Source organism: Adiantum capillus-veneris, chromosome 30 (genome assembly GCF_014529385.1).
Source record: "Adiantum capillus-veneris isolate H3 chromosome 30, ASM1452938v2, whole genome shotgun sequence".
NCBI lineage: Eukaryota > Viridiplantae > Streptophyta > Polypodiopsida > Polypodiales > Pteridaceae > Adiantum > Adiantum capillus-veneris.
Window position 1 is genome coordinate 10,939,363 of NC_140960.1, and position 20,996 is coordinate 10,960,358.

Below are 20,996 nucleotides of genomic sequence, written 5' to 3' on the forward strand. Positions count from 1 at the left end.
CATCTTTATACTTCTTGAGAAGTTGTGTTAACCGTTCTTCTTCTTCGAGCTCTAAATCGGTTGCTATATAGACCGGCTGAGGCTTTTCACCTGGTTCCGCGAGGTCTATCCTTTTTGCATTTTCTGGCCCATCGTAAGATTCCTGGTTGGTTCTTTCCCTGACTGGTGGTGTCATGATGATTTTTCTATGCTGGATGGTAAATTTCCAATAGTGTGATGGTACATTCATGTTTCCCTTCTCATACTCCCCTTTACCATCATTATCTTCTTCAGTAGTCCATATCTCTTGTAAAGACCGTTTCAGTTCTTGGTATTTTTGTTTACGCTCCAGTTTGGTCCACTCTTGGTCTTTCGTTGTTTCTTTTTTTTATTTTTGAGATTTTTGTGATTTTGTTTCTGTTTTAGCTTTTCGTACTTGTTTTATTTCCTCTCGCGTTCTTTCTCTTCAAACTTTTGAGAATCTTCCTGATATTTGATCTTTTACACAATCCTCTGCTTTTACAAGCATCAAATAGTGAGTTTTACCTTTTATCCTGGGCATCAGGTTCTCTCTCGCTTTGATTTCTGCTCGTTTTCTCCTATAGCGTTCTTGGAGTTTAGGGTGCTGATTAGCAAAATCATAAAACTTGATATTCTCTGTTTTTTCCCCACGCTCACTTGAGTTGTCTGAACACTCATTATCTACATCATTATTTGTTTCTAGATGTTCAGAGGAATTATAAAACTCTTCTTGTTCTGGTGGTTCTATCGTCTCCTCTCCTCCTGGTATAATGCTTACCATGTCGTAGGGTAGCACATCATAGCCATATTTATCGTAAAATTTTGTTGTTGGACTATCTGTAATGGTACAGACATCCAATGTTTCTAGTATGTGTTCTCATTCTAGAGGTTCTAAGGCATCTTCAAGGAAAGGTTTCGGAATATACTCCTTGTTCTCAATCGCTCTTTCTAAGACGCATCCCTCTCTTCTTAAGCTTCCACAATGTGAAGCTCCACACATCCATAACTCTTTTTGTTGCCCTAACCATGCTGGGAGTTCCGATCCTGCTAATGTAGTTGAATCAAATTCTTCCACTGGTGTCTGGTTCACATCCTTGTAACTATGGTCTTTCAGGTGTATTTTAGTTGTTGTCTCGCCATGTCTGAGGTATATGTGGTCGTAACCCCAATCTTGGACCATCTTCAATTGTCGCATGAATGGTCTTCCCAAGATGATCTTATAATTTTTCTTTTTGTCAAAATCGACTATTGCAAATGTATGCTCATATTCAATTCCGCACGAAGTGACAATCACTTTTTCTAAGAGTCCTAGAGGCTTCTCCATGAACCCATCTGCCAATTGCAATTTCATTCTGGTAGCTCTTAAAGCTGGTTTTTCCCATTTTTTCCAGATTTCCTTGGTGGCTATAGCAAATCCCGCTCCACTGTCAAGAATAGCTTTGGAAACTACTCCTTGGAATTCTACAGGCAGCGTGGTGTTTCCATCTTCTCCCTCGCAATACTCTCCAACCTTGTTTAATGGTATTGGCCTAGTGTTTAGTTGAGGTCTGTCCAATTATCTGATCCCTTCCTGAAGCTTCGAGGTGGGGTCTTTCACTCCAAATTTTTCTAGGCATTTACCTACTGTGGTCCACATGTTTGGTCGTAACCTTAGGAGTTCGGCTAATGTGATTGTGCATGCCATCGGGGTGGTCAATAACTCAATCAATCCTTGTGAATCCATCACTTTGTTAGAAGAAAGTCTTTGAGATGGGATTGCTCTCACTTCAGACTTGGCTTCATACTCTCCTAGGTAAGAGGGTAGATTTTTCAGCGAGTCTGGTTGGCTGTGCCCCAAACTAATTGATCCCTGATCTCCCCCTTGTGAATGTATATCAAAGTTCATTTGCGACCTTGCCTCAAATTCTTCAATAGGAGGTAAGATCTCATTCTTCTCTTTTCTCGTGCTATTCATGTGGTTACTCACCCTGTTCGCTTCGTTGGCCTCACGGATTTGCTCCCATAGATCATCTAGACCGTTACAGTCCTTACCCATTTCTACCAATGTTTTAAGCTGGAACACGTCACTTGCCTCATCTATTGTATTTGGCACTATGATAGGCTCTCCCCTAGACTCATAGGCATTCGTGAGTCTTTCCTTCATTTCTATTTGTTCCTCTAAAGTTGGTTGGATAGGGGTTGGAACTGGTACTTCTTGCCCATTTGCAGCTTTACCAAGCAGGTTTTCCATCAAAGATTGAGCTGTTTCAAACATCTTTCTACACATTTCCAACCTTGTTTTTCTATTTCATCATATGGATAAGTCATCCATCTTTGCTCTTGGGTTTGGTTTTTTTTTAGTCTGGCTTCATAAGCTTTTAGAAGTGCATCCAACTGCTCATTTACCTTGTCTGCTAGTACTGATCCTCCTGATCCTGCACTTTTGGGTTCTGCTATTTCCTTGGGTGCTATGGTTTCCGTGGTGTGTGAGCTTAGGCTAGCTAGATCCTCTAACCGCTCTAATCTATCCTTTGTATGTTTTAACTCCTCGGATAGAGCTGTTTGCTCTCGTTCTTTCCTGGCTTTCATACGCGCCTTTCTAGCTTTCCAAGTGCTTCTCTGATTTTTCATTTCTAAACTTGGGGCATCGATTTTTGGCTCTTCAATTATGGGTTCGTTCGTCATTCTTTGAGCTTGGGCTCGTGTCACCGCCTGAACAGGTATGATTGTTTCATTTTCTGACCCTCCACTGGAAGGAACTGTTTCCAGCATGTTCAAGGTAGTTTTTGCTCCTTTGCTCGGGTTCTTAGGGCAAACAGGAATCAAATGAGTAACTCCACACTCGGTGCAATATGCGTTGACTTTAATGATTTCATCATGAGGACAGTCCCTTAGCCAATGGTCTCCACCACACTTGTAGCAGGGTCCTTTAGGCTGTTGAGGTGCTCCTTGAGCTCCTCTTTGTTGGTATGCATGTCTCTGTCCGCCCATGCCTCCGTTGCTATGAACAACAATGTTCGTTCATCTAAGCTATATCTTCCTTCTCATGCTGCCTGTGCAGCTGTTGGTGGTCATGTACTTCCTGTCATGCTCCATGGTTCTGGTGCCGAGGGTTCTTCCAGTGGATAGACAGAGTTTGCCGCATATCCATTGGGATCTTCATAATATGCATGCATAGGCACCAAAGCCTTCTCCTCTGATTCGGTTACGGTTGGTGTGTATCTTATACCGACTGGTCGTAATCTTGGTAGGGGTGGTTGTTGCCCCAACACTGGTTGTGGTCTTTCTACACCTACAGATCCTGGTAGGTTGCATGCTTGATACCTAGGCATTGGTGGAACTTGAGGAGAAGCTACCTGAGCTTGGGGAGCGTAAGGTCTCTCTCTCACATATCCCTTGTTATAATAACATTCCTTTGTCCCATGGTTTGTCCATTTTTGTTCAATAGCACACCACTTGGGCTGTTTAGCCTGGGGTTTGGTGTACAAGTTAATCTTTTTTAGCACTTCCTCTACAAGCTGCTCTTGGTTTACAGCTACTTCTCCTTTCGGTGCTGTCTTAGAAGACTTGCTTCCACTTTTTTGTGAAGATGAATTGTCGTCAAGGTCCTTGAACTCCCCCTCTTTGTAGACCGCACAATTGTCCACAAGGTAAAGAGCCTCCTTGGTCAACTCATTCAGCGTCGTGCTCCTCTTCATATGTAAGTCCTTCTGGAGATCTGCATTCCTTATTCCTTGGATGAATATAGGCATAAGTCTGGACTGAGTTGGCAGTTCTTCCACAGGACAGAACTTAACATATCTTTTTAGTCTTAGGGCTGCCTTTCGTACAGATTCCCCATCTTTCTGTTTGAATTTATGGATTTGTGAGACGGTATTATGAGCTATCCCCTTTTGTGAGAATTCCTCGATAAACTCTTCAAACACTTCCTTCATAGACTCAAAGTCTCTACGCTCTACAGAGTCAAACCAAGTAGCAGTGTCATCCTCTAGGGTTAGTCCAAACCCTGCAAATTGGGTAGGGAAGTCTAACACCTCTTCAGCTCTAATTACACGCACAAAGGCTGCTACATGATCTCTTGGATCTCTGTTTCCTGTGTATTTCTTGTTTACCCATTTTTGCACTTGAGAAGGTCTAATTCTACGATGGTCTACAAACCTCATCATTGGATCTCCACGTCCTGTAGTAGGCTGGTTCCTCTCCCAGTGGTGCTCCTAAGCCATAATTTCTAATAGTTCTTGCCAGAGATGGTTCATCTCTTCGAACTCGTTCTATGGGTGGTCTTCTAGGCTCTGTTGACCCTTGAGTCTTTGGCTTACTCTCTCCTTGATACCTTGAATAGAGTGGTGGTTCTTGCAAATCTCTTAGCCCTCGTGCGGCTTGATAACCATCTCGATTTTGGTCTTGTTCCAATGTTGCACTCTGTCGAATCCATGCCTGCAATGATGGTTGAGTTGGTGGTTGGTTTTGATTGTTGAATGTCTGCGATCGGGTAGAATGTGAGGTAGCGTCATACTCCTCTGAAAAGGGATTTGTTGACTTGCTAGGGGTATAGGTGGCTCTTGGCACTTCGTCTGGGGCATATGTTGATGCTCCTGGAACTGCTACCTTTTCTACTTCCTCTAGGAGAATACGTTGGTATTCTCGTCCGTACCTATCAACAAAAACTATATCCTTCCCCATAGCAGTTTCATAAGAGAATAAGTAAAGAACCTTGTCTTTGCTTAATTCGGTTAAGTATGTTTCTTTGCAGCGAAAGTAAGTGACTATTCCCTCACTCTCATGTTTGTAGATTCCCACGTTCTCATTATAAGTTGAAACCCTGGTTGTTTTCTTATCATACATAAAAATTGCTCCAAGTCGATCAATGTTTGGTGGTGGTTCTTGAGCTTCTTGAACCATTTTCCCTTTTGCCACATTATCTCCATATCTGTTGTAATCTTCAGGGTTACTAACTATTAGATAGTGGTTTCCCTTTTTGTCTCGGAATCTATCTCCATCATCATATACTCAAATTATCTCCAATCTCTGAGCCAGTCTTTCTTCAATACAAATGCACTTGCGTCCTCGATAGTCAGAATAGACTAGGTCTCCCCTGGAGTTTGTTCCTTCTAAGAAGATCACAATGAGCTTGGAATCATTCAAAGGATTTAGGGAGGTGCTTCCTCCTGGCATTGGTCCGTCATAGGTGAAACCTCCTGGCTGTTGACTACCCATCATGAAGAAAGATTTGTCTGACGAAGTGTCAGTATCACTACCTTCCTCAATAATCGGTGCTAGTGGATCTAGCCTTGCCTGAGTTACACTCTCCTCAGTGGACACTAAGCTACCTTGGTCATCTGCCACCTTTTGGTCTCTAAAAATGTATCTTCCTGATCTTAAATTCATCAAACTTATCAATGCAATTTATCGCAAATCCAACCACTCACCTGGCAAAGGATCAGTCTCCGCACAACTTCTTGCTTTGCTGCTGAATATACCTGTACACAAGCATTTAATTTCGGCAATCGAATCAAAGCATTTAACTGCTAGAGGTTATCTTAGTAATGATTGGTATAACTAGAGAGTTAATCTCAACCACTACTGTATTTTATACATTGTTGATGTTCTGGATTAGGTCTGCTAATCTGGAACTGTACTTCCCTCAGATGTTGGCCAATTTTTGTGAAAAAGTTTGAATTCAGTCTTTGCTCCGTCAAATGGATAAACAAGGTCCAAATTCACTTCTGAAAAAATTTTGGAACCCTTAAGCCAAATGGAACCTCACTGTCTAAGCCCAGTCAAATTTTCTCTTCAGTAGGCCCCAATAGACATCCTACACGTAGGATGTCTCCTGCTCTGTTTTGCCTGGATTTTTGCATTATGGGTTCTCCTTGATGTGTTGAGTCCACAACTGTTTTTACTTTTTGATTTGGACACTTATAAGCTGGTCAATGGATCATAAATCTGTTCCCACAGCCTGTTGCTGGTCTTGATCAATCTAATCAACTCCAATTTGGACCAAAATTGACTAGGAGGCTTGCCTCAGGCTATACAACACCTTGCTATGCCCACAGTCAGTATCTGGCTTCAATTTCTTGCTTTAGACATCCTACGTGTAGGATGTCTTTTTTTATCAAAGTTGCTTCAAATTCAAAGCACAGGCTCTCCTTGAGGTGCTGATCACTTTGGTATGCTCAAAATTGGGTTTGGAGTGCAAAATCACATAGAAGACATCCTACGCGTAGGATGTCTTTTTGTCCTGTTTGACCCCAGAGTTGGCCCACAACTTCCCCTTGATGTTAGCAACCCAGTGGTATGCTTAGATTTTGGTTTGGATTTCAAAAGTCCCCAATTTTAGCTATTCTTTCCTTTTTTCAGTCAAAAGTGCTAAAGTCTGCTTTGAACCCAATTTTCTCACCCAAATGAGATGAAACCCCTCTCAGTCACTCAATATATCATGCAGATCATGCTCATGCAGCCATCCTATGGTTTTGGTCTTAAAATAATGCTTTGGCACAATTTGGGTAGGATGTATGGCAATTTCAGTCTATCTGGCCTTATCCTGTCAAGATATTGTCAAATTTCCACTTTCTAGGTGAAAATAGGGTAAACCCCACCTTCTGAACACACTGGTCAACTCAAAATTCCAAAATTCCCACCAGATTAGCCTATAAACATCCTACGCGTAGGATGTCTCCTGGCTTAAAATTAAATTTTTCCTGACAAAAATGCTCCCGATGCTCTGCAGCTCTATCAGAAACACTCACAGTAACTTTTGGACTTCACTTCAGCTTTCAAACACACTTTGCGTCTTTTACAACCTTGTGATGAATTTACCAAGCAAGTATACATGCATGAAGTGCTCTAGATCCTGAATCATGATGTCCTACTTACTCTACTCCTACTCATCATGTGAAATGGTTATAATGGTGTTTTGGTTGCTCTCTGGCCTCTCCGGACTCTCAAGCTCTCCTCTCACCGCTTCTACCACTCCAACTCCTACTCAAGAACTCAACTAATACCTAAAACTATCTCAATCTACCTAAATCTACCTAAGTCAAAGGATCTAGGCCAGACACACGCTTTCTAGACTCCCTCTAAGACCTAGAGAGTCCTCCACCCTCTGGTCCTATCTAAATGTAAAACGAGACTCTTGGCAAGCTAAAGAATCCCTATCCTCAAGGACTAGTCTCGGTCACCTACCTAAGGTTTTCGTCCTCGGCAGCGGCGCCAATGTTGGACGGATACGCCGCGATGGACGTCAGCACAGCAAGAACTCACCTAACAAGATTTGTCAGCTAAGGACGAAGCTCGACCCGCAGGCGCGTGGAAGCAAGCATAGGGTGTCAACCTACACTCGACCGACTGCTAACTAATTCCTACAGAGGTCTCTACCCAATGTCTAAGTCACAGCCTTCAAGAGTGCATAAGAGGAAACTTCCTACAACGCTTTCTAGAGCCGACACCCATCAAACAATCTCGAAACACCACAGAACTTGAAGGAGACCCTACTAACACCAATAGGTCACTCTCCCTAAGGTCTATGAACCAAAACCCCAACCCAAAACACATGGTGCAAAATCACATAGGATGTCTGGCCGAAATTTGCATGTCTTTGTTTTCGAAATCTAAAGTGTCTAATGTGTAGCTCTACTCAATGTGAACATGTGGATATGCTGCAATGCAAAATCGGACAACGTATGCTCACCGAATCACCAGATGAATCTCGTATATGGAGCTCGCAAAACCGGACCGTATACGCGCAATGTAGGTATCGGTGCGTAGCTCTCGTTGGGGGAAACACGCTGCACTTCTTCGCACTTGATTTCGACCACCAGTGCACACATAGCATCAAGATGAAGCTTACACTCTCTCTCGTACACAGTACGCTCACTCACAGACTTCAAAAATTTCTTAAAAATGACAAAAGGTTTTTTCATTAAGGTCAAAAAGTGGTATAAATACCTTACAATTCTCAAACCCTAAAGTTCCAAATCAACCATCTACTCAATCTAACTGTCAAAACTGGGATACAATCTGGAAACTTCTGTAAGCCCCAATATTTACAAGGTGAAATGTCGAGTTTTCTCAATAAATGAATAATTACAAAAAATGATAATCTATCGAGTAGTCAGTTTCCGTAGGGTGTGTCCAGCTTCTAACAATTGCTTAAGGGAATAGATTAAAACTAAGTCCCCTTTCTTGAAGATTTTTGTTGTTAGATGGGAATCAAAAAACTGTTTTTGTTTTCACTTTTGTGCATAGATGTGAGCTACAGCAGTTAGCATTTGCTCATCTAGCTTTTCCAAATCTTCAAGTCTTTTTGACAATTCATGTCCAGTCCACTCAAGATCCTTAGGTACCCTTAATGTCGGCAATAGAAATTTTATTGACAATATGGCATCAAGACCATAAACAAGGTTAAAGGGAGTAGCATTTAAAGTTGTTTTGAAGAAAACTCGATAAGCCCATAGAGCAGTATGGAGATTCATTTCACTTCCCATACTGCTTTCGTGGCTATGGCTATGCCTGCTCTACTATCCAGTATTTTCATGGTTTTGATGTCATTATATTTCACTGGAAGGGTTGTGTTTCCTTCTTCCCCTTCGTAATATTTTCCGACTTTGTTCATTGGAACAGATCGAATCTCTTTGTTGTCCATTTCGTTTTTCAATTTTCCCAAATTTTTGAGATTAGCCCCGTTATCCCCACCTTCTCTAGGGTTTTCTGTAGATCATTCCATAAATATGCTCTGATTTTTAACAGTTCTCCCAAGGTAAGAGTGCATTGGATGGGTGTAGACATGATTGAATGAATGTTTTCTACTTCTAGGGTCTGTTCAACTCTTTTTACTTGAGTGGTCTTACATACTATGGATTCATCTTCGTTATCTCCCAAGTAAGAGGGTAATGTTTTCAAGGTCAGTGGTTTTGACATTCCTGAAGCTTCAGATCTGCAATCCCCATACAAGGATTGTACATCCATGTTCATATTAGAAGGTAGGTTATCCAACCAAACTTCCTCTGTAGGAGCTGGCTTTAAAGTTAGGCTCCCATCATTGATCTCTCTAATAAGTGTCCTGGCCAGTCTTCCTCTACGAAAGGAATTCCGTCTAAGGCATCTTCGCTGTCCGGCACTATAAGTCCTGGTTCTTTTGTTTCAAGGTGGGGTTCTATCACCACATTGGATTTTTCTTTAGTGTCACCATGGAAGGTATGACACCTTGATTAGCTACATAATACATCGGTGCGAGCTCTGGTGGAGCATAAGTCACAGTTTCTTCCATTGGTGGTGGATGTGAATCATACCAATCTTCTTCTACCATTACTGTAGATGGACTACGCTCCACATAGGGTGTAATAGGCATGAATGTTTTTTCATCTATGACTCCTTAAGAGTGCATGTATTTTACAGGCACTGCATTATGTTTTGGATATTGAGGTTGCTGACCCAACATAGTCTTTCCATACCCCATCGGTGGTCTTTGAGCTTGGGCCATATTAGGCTGATATATGTACATGGGTTGTCCTTGTGGCCTCATAGGCGCGTACTGAACATTCCTGTCATACTTTGGTCAAAAGTAGCACTCATGGGTCTCATGCTAGTTCATTTACCCTCGATTGCACACCATTTTTGTGGCCTAATTGGTTGTCCCAATTGAGGTATCCCTTGTCCTGGTCCCCTCATAGGTGCTTTTTGTATGTTGTTCATCGTGTCGTTCATCCTTTTGAGCATATCTTCTATGGCTGAAAGTGGTGCTGCAGCAGCTGTTCCCACTTGTGCTGGTTTAGTGGATGTTTTTTTCTCACTTTGGTTATCCTTAGGGACATCTTCTTTGTTGAAAATATCACAATTGTCTCCTAAGTCAACAGCATCTGATGCACACTCCTCTAGGGTTGTATGCTTCTTGCTATAGAGTATAGCATGAAGTTCTTTGTTTAGCAGTCCCTCTAGAAACAAAGATACGACTCGTTCTTCTGTAGGTATCTCTATCCCTGGGCATCTGGCAATGTATTGTTTCATTCGAGTTGCACAATCCCTAACCGACTCACCATGTTTTCTGTTTAAAGCTGTAGGTTTGAGCTACCGTATTATGTTTGATCCTTGTTTTGGAACAAGCAGCTACAAATCCTTGAGCTAATATGTTCAAGTCCATGATTGACCTTGGTGGAATGTTTTGGAACCATGTCAATGCTTTTCCTTTAATTGTCATTTCAAACCCCTTGAATTGAGTATGGAAATTGAATATACGTTCTGCTCTTAGCACTTGCTTAAAGCTTGCTAAGTAGTCGTATGGATCCCCTAATCCACTGTATTTTTTGACCCATTTCTGAAAATCAGCTGGTCTGACACGTCTGTTTGGTTCAACTCCCGGTCTCCTGGCAGTTGGTCCTTTTCCGAGTCCTTCAAACCAGTCTGTTGGAAATAGCGACTCTTGTAGCTCTGGACTGGCCTTAGTGTCATCCGGTTTTCTACGTGATGAGGTGGTTTCTGGTTTCTTAACATTACTCTCAGATGATCTCTCACGGTTTTCATCTCTTGAAATTGTTTCTGGTCCTTGTCCCAATATCCAATACCCTTGGTATTTGGTTTGTTCTACCTCCTCAGGAGAATCAGAACAAAGTTATTGTTATAACAATCCCTAAACAGGTAGGTTGGTAGGTCTACTGATCCCTTATCTTTGATCTTGAAGATATAGATGATTTTGATGGCCGTTAATTGTCTTATTTGGCATGCAAAGTCCACAGAAGATCTTTTACGTTTCTATCCTCCCAACAATAGACTCCGATCCTAGGATTATCCGTACTAAGCCATTTCAAAGGCTTCAAATCTACTTGATCGTATCCCTCGAATTCTAAAGTTGGTGGTCCTTCTTTTGTTGACATATCTGGGATTATGGTGTTTACTTCTAACCCCCATTTGTCTATCACATCAGGGTTTTCGACTTGTACATACTAAGTTCCATTTCTTTCCATGTACATTTTTTCTTGTTTGTTTGCCCTAACTCTTCTTCGAACTCAATACCATGATCATCAATGCGGATAGCATACTCCCGGGGGATTCACCATGGAAAACTTACCGCACCACGTAAGTGCAGGGGAGGGGGTTTTTTAATAAGTTACATAAGCATATAAGTTAGGGACAGGCCCCCAATAGTTTATCTCCCAAGCTTAAAAATAAGGAAGAGGGGTATCGTATTTATGGGCGGGGGGGACCTTACCCGGGTTGATAACTTGTAATGATTGGTCACCGGTCTGCACTAGAACTCTGACAATCTTTGGGAAAGTTTTTTAGCAGGTCACACGTCAAATTTTGCATCAAGCCGATCATAGATAAGGGCTGATTTGGAGCAGATCAAGGGTTGATTTACACCAGATTTGGATGGGTCAGAATTGAACGAGCAGCCGGAGTGCACGCTGATCAGGCACATAGTTTGAAAGTCAAACTAAGACACATTGAGGGTACATCTAGTTATCAACAGAAGTGGTTCCTTAGTACGTTGCCAGTCACTATGCTACATACTCTTTGACTAGTTTTACTCGATTAGATCATGTGAGACCTAAATTTTATATGTAAGATAGGGGTATGATAGTTTTCTTCATTGATTGTTTTATAAGCGTAGAAAGGGGGGTCATATTCCCTAATATGAGTCGTATATAGGGGTTTTATCAAAGTTGTCCACTCGCAGGTGGCGTCCCGTTTTGTCTATAGAGTGAATCCCCCAGGAGCATACTCCTCGTTAGGGTCCAGGTAAGCCTAAGCTCTATGGCGATTCGTTTTATAAAAAGAGAGTATATGCTTATAGCGCATTGTCGTTCCGGTTTCCAAGTGAGTCGAGTAAGAAGACATTTCTGATGTTGAATCTGAAAAAGTGTCTGAGACTTCTTCAAAAATAGCGTGCAAGGAATTTCCTTGATTCACGCTTTCTTCGGTGGATACTCTACTGGAGATTTCTCCGAGTATGCCCTAATTTTCTAGTACACGATCAGATCTAAGGTTCATATAAACTTATGAAGCCCTGGATAGAGTACTTACCTTTGGATTGACATGTTGTGAATTTCCACTTAATTCGATTGCAACTTTCTGTCAAGCTACCGATTCCTCGTCTACAACCTGATTTCTGTACAAATTTGATTAAGTTAGCTATTCTTCTATAAAGACAGTAGAGTTTTTGCTAGCTGTCGTGATTGGTCTATGTGTATCACTTCAAATCAAGCTATAAGAGTTAGCAATTGACTTTCAAATTCGACTTTCGCAAAAAGCAAAGGATTAATCTGCAACTTGGAAACTGAGTGAACATGTACCAATTTAGATCCGATTGAACCCAAAATTGCCCGGTGGCTTTGTATTATGTTGGTCTAACACTGTACAAGTTCAAAAGTCAAAACTGGTGTCCTTGGGTAGCAATAGTAAATAATCGCGATTATTTACTATTGCTATTTTTTGCACTTTTTGGCTTGGTTTGGCAAGTATACAACCTGTTAAAGTCCCTGGACAAGTTTCAACAAGTTTGGACAAATTCTATTCAAGTTTAACAACTATTTTGTGTCCGCAGACCCTGATTTCAAGAATCTGGCTTAAGTCTCACTTTTGTGACCCAAATTTCACCAAAATTGATTTTTGGGGTCTACTTGATATGCTTGACTTTGTGGTATACTCAAATTTGCAAAATTTGCAATTTTTGAAGCAGATGTAAATAATCGTGATTATTTACTCCAACTATATTTTTAAAAAATTTTGTCCCAACTTTGACACAGATCTGTTAAGCACCTCAAGTTAAGGTCTCTAGCCAAGTTTGGACAAGTTTTGGTCAAATGGTCATCAGTTTTCTGTCTGCAGACTAACTTTGTAAATTTGGTCACAATTTTCAATACAATGATCCAAATCTTACGAAATTTGTTTTGTGGGCTTATTACAACATGGTAAAACTAGTGGTATGCCAACTTGGTAAAAAAAGTTGAAAAATGGGGCAAATGTAAATAATCTCGATTATTTACTGTTGGTAACTTTTTTCATCTTTTTGGTCAACTGAGCATGTACATATGTTTATCACATCAATATAAGCCTATGAATCAAATTTCAACAAGTTTGGACAATTTTTTCCCCAATTTACACTAAAGATTCAGAAAGTCAGTACAAACTTTAGTTTTTATCCAGTTTTTTACAAGTTTCGTGATCCAAAGCTTTTGTGCCTTTACAAAAGTTGTTTGTACACATGCAATGGTATGAACCTTGGTCAAATCTGAGCTGAAAGTTAATAATCACGATTATTAACTTTAGGCTTGAAATGAACCAATTTTTGCAATTTTTCAATGGACAGTCTTTTTATGGCCTATTTTAAGCCTATGAATCAAGTCAAAACTTAATTTGGCTTAAAATGTCAAGAAAAAGTAAATAATCTGAGTTTTGGCCTACTCTTGAACTTTTTACCTCAATGTGTCCTTGAACTTACCAATTGGTTCAGACAACTTTTAAGCTTACTCTCCAGTCGGATTGAGTGGTTTGGAGTCTTTTTGTGCTATTTCTAGCCGTAGACCTGAAATTTTGTAACTTCCAGTAACAACTCACAATGATTCTTTCAGAGAGAGCAATATTCTAAAATCAACCTCGGATTCTACTTACCTACTCCTAGATTCTCATGCAATGGGGTTGTGGAAAGTGTCCAAAACACTCGTTTTCTTGTCTTTTATGGTTTTCTGAGCATTGATCTGAAGACATGTTTCATCTATCAATCATCCTCAAAATCCTAATCTATTTCTACAATCCTACAATCCTAAAGGCACTCGGAAAGTACGATTACTTCCAAGCTACTTCTACACAGCAAAAGACGACAATCTTAAGCTATGAGGTTTTTAAAAGAAAGTTTTAAACTCTATGTGATCCTAGATGAAGTTAAAGGATAACTTCACAAGACGCTCGTGTTTTTCCCTAATTTAGGTCTCTTCGATCCTCGGAAATGGTGCCAAATGTGGGACACGTATCTAACCTACTATCCTATCTTATTGCAGTATTAGCGAGAACCACGATTAAATTATCAATCTATGGGATGAAGCTGACTCGACTAGTGCATAGAGGCTACAAGAGGGTGTCAATCTCTTGGAAAACAACTAACAACTCGCATCTAACTCAAGCTACACTCAAGTGACGGAAATCACCAAAAGCCAATCGCTCATTGGCAAACAAATCACATCCGTTGCAACATCAAATGATATCCAAACGTAATGAAACTTCTAGGACATGTTTATAAAACATAAGCACATATGCTTATGGTCAAGTTCCAAAATTGCGATTATGAATAACAGTGGATTTTTGACCTAGTCATTTTTGACCCAAAATGCATCTAAATGCTTAGCAATGATGCCCCAATACCCCGCCTATGTTTAGTTTTGGTTTAAAAGTATAAATTCCTAGTTATGATGAAATTAGGCCGTGGGTTGGTGACATCAAAAGCTATGAAATACTGTGATGTGTTTACGTCAATGCATAGAGCTCTTACCTGCGGTTGCAATGCAACAAATGCGACTGCAATGTGACAACCGGGGAGGGAGTAGGAAGTGCGAGAAGGAGAGGAGTGAGTGCCATTAGCTCGCGCTGTGTATTTCATTATCCAAAAATTCATAATAACTTACAAAAATTGGCTTTTATACCTTAGCCAAGGTTTTTAGTGGTCAAAACTAATAATCTAGGAGTTCTACCAAAGATGGGTAATGACAGGTTGATACAATATGGAAGCTTGTAGACCCGGCTCATCAATTACAAGGTTTATCCAAGAAAATAGGAGTTATAATATTCTTGATTTATCAAAATAATAAGTATTTCTACAATAAGAACTCCGAAAAATGGTATCTGTGTTAGCTTGCTGCTAACAGCTTCGGAGGGACAAATTCCATGGATGGTTCCTAAGGATATGCCAGAATCATCATACATAGCACAACAAAAAAAAACCCATTACTTGGTCAATGAAAATATGCTTATGTTCATGGCAACCTGGAACTACAAACCTAGGGGATATCCTCCTAGAACAAGACAATTGATGGGGACTCTGCAAGCTTCTCTACCACCAGTAGAACCATGCTATGAATGTGGCAGTGAGCTTTGGGCAAGAAGTTGTCCACACAAAGGAGAGCGTATCAAACCCTTTGGGTACTGTGAGGGGTGTACAAATGACCATCTCATTTCCACATTGTCCAAAAAAACCTGATAACAAAGAGAAAGCAACCATGAACAAAATTAGAATTGTACCAAGCTCAAGTGGATCAGAAACAGAACCAACCATTCCAATAAACGCAGTAACGAGAGTCCAAGCACATGAGTCTGCAAGGAATGTCACAGCCAGCCAAATTGAGATAGAAAATATGTCTGCTAGAACCTGTAGGAAATCTTGAAAGGCAAAACGAGACAAGATAAAAGCCAAAAGAGAGAAAGAAAAAAACAGCTTCGGAAACCAAATTACTGCAAACAGAGTAATAGTTGAGAATGGAAAGAGACCTTAAGGAAAAGGGCGATGTAACAAAATCATCAACAATACAGTCGGGAGGATCTGTCTTGGTGGACAAGGTCTTTGAACCCTTGGATGCAATCTTGAAAGCCTATGAAGCTAAGTTAAATCCCAACCAAACCCAGGAGGATAGGTGGCTAACATACCCTCACCTGGGGTATGGAAAAGAGAGGTTAAAGATGTGCAAGGAGCTCATCCAGGCCACCAAGCTCTTATGGAACCACCAATTCAGACTGCTCCAAGGATTGAGATGTTAATCTACAAAAAAAAATCAAGAGTTAAAGAAGCGAGGGATCAAATATGGAGACCAAAAAGATTTGGAAAATGGAATGCCTTTAGATACGAGGATGGCAGCCAATACAACAGATGGAATGTATTCACAAGCACCTATGCCAATTCCTGAAGTGGAAGAACAATGGCCACAGAATTTGTGGGAGGATATCCAAAACAAAAAAGATGGAAGTGCAACACTTCAGTCACCTTCTATCACTAAGATCCACCTCGAACATGAGCTCTACCCAAATGATATCCGATTAGTGTATGGTGATGCAGGTACAAAAATGTTGAAAGACAGCAAATCCCAGTCATTGAAGACATTACCTTCATTCATAGGCAACCGTGAAACCAAATCAGAAGTAGAAAAAGTACAATCTCAATGAAAGGCTAATCCTAAGATGAAGGAAACCAAAACTCTTCATGAGCTGATGTCATCCCCTATTCGTTGTACGCTAACTCTATCTCAGTTACTACAAATAAGAACTCATCTTTGGGAAGAGCTGGGAATTTTTTTTGGAGAAAATAGGGCTGGTAATTTCTCCACCAATTGTCTCTCCAAAAACATTGAATAACCAAACCTCAAAACAAACTAAACATGAGCCAGTGCTAGTGAACAAGGTAGGAGACTATTGTGAAGGAGAAGAAGGGAACACGACCTTGCGTGTGGAATACAAAGAAATAAAATCGATAGCCATATTGGATAGTGGAGCCAAAATTGCCATAGCCACCAAAGCAATGTGGGAAAGCCTGCTCTAAGGAGAACTAGAATGAAACTTCAATTAGCGGATGGGTACCTGGAGAGACCTATTGGCATTTTGGAGCAAATCGTAGTAACCTCTTGCGGAATTTCATATGAACACACATTCGCTATTATAAATTTCAATGAGTAAAAATTTTGATATCATATTGGGCAGACCGTTTATGTGTTAGCTCAAAATGGTACAAGATTGGGGTTACGACTATATCTACCTAAGACACAAGAAAATGTCACTACAAAGATCAGTGTCACATAGTTATAGAGATGTGGAACAAGCCCTTGGAGAGGAATTAAACTCCACAATTGACCAAGAAGGAGAAATATTAGCTTGGATGCAAAACAAAGCTCACAATTGGACATGTAGAGCTTCTGAGAGTGGTAGTTTGAAAAAAGAGGATTGCATTCATGATAGGTCAATACAAGACGAGACATATGTACCAGATCTTTTTTCAAAAAAGATGTTTGAACCTTTTGGATCGCAACAGATACTGGCCACTCTTGATGTGTGTGTGTGAATGAGGTGACCCTAACCAAATTTTGTGATGAGGAAGGATATGATATCATTCCATTCCAGATGATGAGTGTCAGCCTAAGTCCAAAATCAAAATTGGAAGTCCCTGACTGGGAAGGGGTTGCAGATTGCCGACGCATAATGGATTAGATCTCAGTAAGGGACCTTGACCAAACTGATGAGGAAGCATTTCAGGACTCCATGGATAATATTTTAAAAGACAACACGGATGACAAGATTTCTAATAGTTTAAATCGAGACATCAAATGGGGAATCGACAAGTAATCTACTATGATTTTCCAAACCAAAATCCTCAAAGACAGCGTAGATATCTGAATAAACACATGAACAAACAAAACAAGACAGAAGAATATTCAGTATCTCTATTAACTGACAAAACGCAGTATTAAAGGTTGGTTGAAGCAACTAATTGCCTTAAAGATGGGATATCACAGAGGTACATGAAACCCAACTCAACCAAAACAAACTTGAAAAAGAAGAACAAATAAAAGCCACATATTGAAAGTATCTCTGAAAAATCAACAAAGTTATCCAAAACCAAGTGCAAATACAAATACTATGAATTGAAACAAACTTTGAAAGAAGTTTGGACAAGAGAGTTGGAAACTAATGATGAATCAAACGATGATAAGCTTGATGCACCTTCACACTACAAAAAGTATACCATTCAAGATAGAAACATTGTAGTGCAAAAGCCCAAACCAGACCTAAAAGAGCCTGGAACTTCATATATGATGGGCGTGAAAAGGCCAAATGCATAAACTTAGTAGAACCATGTGAGGAACATAAGCTGGCATACATTGCCACGGACCTCACGGAAGAAGAAGAGCGGCTTCTGATAGATACACTCAGACAGTATAAAGATGTGTTTGCTTGGTCATACAAAAACCTAAAGGGAATAGATCCAAAGATTTGTCAGCATACGATACCCCTTAAAAGTGATGCTAGACCACGCAAACAACGTCCTTATACACACAATGAGACTTTTGCCCAAAAAAAAAAAAAAGAGGAGATAGACAAACTGAAGGATGCGGAGTTTATCTACGAGATTGAACACATCGATTGGGTGTCCCCGATTGTGGTAGTACCCAAAAAGAATGGTAGATTGCGACAAACAGGTAATTTCTACCACCATCAAGGACAACTATCCACTACCAATAACATACCATGTAATCGAGAGAGTTGTGGGGAAGGAGGCCTATAGTTTTCTAGATGGGTTCTCAGGCTACAACCAATTGACCATAAAACCAGAAGATCAACAAAAGATAGCTTTTGCAACAGAGTGGGACATATTTGCATACAGGTTAATGCCTTTCAGCCTGAACAATGCACCTGCCACTTTTCAAAGACTAATGAGTCATGCATTCAAGGAATATCTCATAGATATACATGGATGATCTTTGGGTTGATTCTCACCTGAGAAGTGATTACATAACACACCTAGAGAAAGTCTTTAAAAAGTGCAAAACTTATTGTATTTGCTTAAACCCTGAAAAATGTGTCTTCATGGTAAGACAAGGTAAAATTTTGGGCCACATTGTGTCTAAAAATGGGATTTCCACTGATCAAGAAAAGATACAAATAATTGCCCCACTATCGAGACCATTGAAAATGAAAGAAGTGCAGGCATTTATGGGTCATTGTGGGTACTATATGTGCTTCATATACATGTATGCTGTAATAGTCAAGCCTTTGTATGCCCTCATTGCTAAATATGAATGGATGGAAGAATGTGAGCAGGCTTTTCACAAATTGAAGCAGGGATTAATTTTTGCTGCAATTTTGTGAGCCCTTGATTGAAGCAAGATATTTCACGTTCATGTTGATGCATCAGCCTATGCCTTAGGGTGCATATTAGCCCAGCCAGGAGAGAAAAAAATGGATTTTTCCATTTGCTACTCTAGCAAGAAGTTGAACAACACAGAGAAAAATTATACCACTACCGAGAGAGAAGTTCTAGGAATGATAAATGTTGTCAAAAAAATTAGACATTACCTTCTTGCAAACAAATTCATTTTCTTCGTGGATCACTAGGCATTGTTATATCTGGTAAACAAACCTTGCAACACTGGAAGGATTACTTGCTGGTTTATCCTATTGCTTGAGTTTGATTTCACAGTAGTCATAAAAAAGGGAACTACACACACACACACACACATACGCACGCGCATGCGCACACACACACACACACACACACACACACACACGAGTAGATCATCTTTTGAGACTGTTCTATGGGGAAGCACCTGAAGGAATTGATGATGATCTTCTAGATTCGTACCTGTTTAACATTGAAATGGTTCTGAGGTGGAGTGAAGAGGTCATCCCTCTACTTACAATTAGATCATTACATGTAGAAAGACAACCATCAATCATACATCAAACAAGAAATCTCCAGCTTTTAGCATGATGATTGTACAAGCAGGGTAAGGATGGGATTTTGAGACTATGTATACACCCAAAAAAATATGAATACTACCTCAAACAGACTCATATACAACATACGGGGTTTCACAATGGAGAAACACAAACATACCAAAGACTAAAAAGACTAGGGGTCTACTGGCAAAACATGGAAAACAATGTCCATACTTATGTAAAATCATGTGATATTTGTACAAAGCAACCTCCAATGGAACATGCCACCGTGTTTCGAGTAGTACAAGCACCCAAATGGAGTACTCACATAATCGAGTACTTAAAAAACAAGACCTTCTAAGAGGGATGGGGTAAGGCAAGAATGAGAACTGTAGAAGAAGAAGCAAATCATTATTTGCTAATTTTTCGCAAATCAATTGTACAGATGGGGAAAGGACGAACAATTACGATTGTGTGTGCAACAAAAAAGAGAATATTTATTTATCCTAGAACAAGCACACTCGGACCAGCCAGGGGGACATTTCTTTGCTGATAAAATTGCAAAGCTAGTACTTTAAGCATGAATATGGTGGCCAACGTTGTTTAGGGATGCGGAGGCATATGTAAAAAGATGTGATGAATGTCAACGCACAAAACCACCCCTACATAGAGACAAAAATGCCATTACAACCAATGATGAGAGTATGCGCTTTTGCCAAATGGGGCATAGATTTTGTTGGCCCCATCATACCTCCTGCATACAGAATGCACACACAATACATCATAGTAGCAATAGATTATTTGACGAAATGGATGAAAGCAAAGACAACATAGATAAACAATGCACAGACTACGACCCAGTTCCTTTTTGAATATATCTTTACCAGATACGGTCTACCCATTGAAATAGTGAGTGACACAGGAATGCACTTTGTGAACAACGTCATTGAAAGCTTACTTGGCGAATTCATGGTGATCCATCGCAAATCAGCACCATATCACCCACAAGCTAACGGACAAGCCGAGAGTACCAATAAAATCTTATGCACGGTGCTCACCAAAATAGTGAGTGACTCAACAAATGATTGGGATCAAAAGCCACTCTACATTATGGGCTTACAAGGTAGCATTTAAAACTTACATCCTTTTAACCTTGTGTTTGGGATTAATGCAATTCTACCCATGGAATTCTTAAGTAACACATTACGAGTCGCAACACAATTGGGATGTACGGGACACAAGCTGTCAGAAAGACTAGATATCTTGGAACAATTAGATGAAACCAGAATGAGAGCGGTAGCAGGGATATATACTTAGAAACGACAAATAAAAGATTTCCATGATCAACATGTGATTAGCAAGGAGTTTCAAAAAGGGGATTACGTTTTGGTGTATACCCTAAAACAACACTCCAAAAAACTCAAAAAGCGAGGGATGGAGCCTTTTGTAATACATGATATATCACAAAGTGGTGCCATCAAGCTTGCAACATTGGCCAGTGAGGAGATGCCTAATTGGATGAGTGGCTGCAGGTTAAAGAAATATCTTCTTTTGCTGACACCAAAAGAACTCCAAAAAATACATGCAGCAGATCAGTGAAGAAGTCAAGTCCA